The sequence below is a fragment of the Fulmarus glacialis genome, unplaced genomic scaffold (assembly GCF_000690835.1).
Source record: "Fulmarus glacialis isolate BGI_N327 unplaced genomic scaffold, ASM69083v1 scaffold11427, whole genome shotgun sequence".
In the NCBI taxonomy this organism is placed as follows: domain Eukaryota; kingdom Metazoa; phylum Chordata; class Aves; order Procellariiformes; family Procellariidae; genus Fulmarus; species Fulmarus glacialis.
Genome location: NW_009225126.1, coordinates 1 through 321, shown reverse-complemented (window position 1 = coordinate 321; position 321 = coordinate 1).

Here is a 321-nt window from a genome sequence, read left to right as displayed (position 1 = left end):
AGCGTCTGTGCTCAACTTCACCAGCAGCCTGGTGAGGCCAACGCCGTATTCGACGCTTCTTAAATTTCTACTCGGAGGATGCGCCACATGCCGCAACATTGGGCGAGAAGGGAAATTAATGGAAAAACTAAGCGTTGCTCACCGCGTAAGAGCACGTTTTCTTAGCTTGCGGTGAGAGCCCGAGCGGCTTAGCGCGGCAGTGACCCTCGGGGGCAGGAACCCGAGCGGCCCCCCAAGGGCTGACCGGCCTCGTAGCGCCCTGCGCCCTTCTGGGTGCCTTCTGCAGCGACAGGGGAGGCGGGCGGCTTCCTCCCCCTCGCC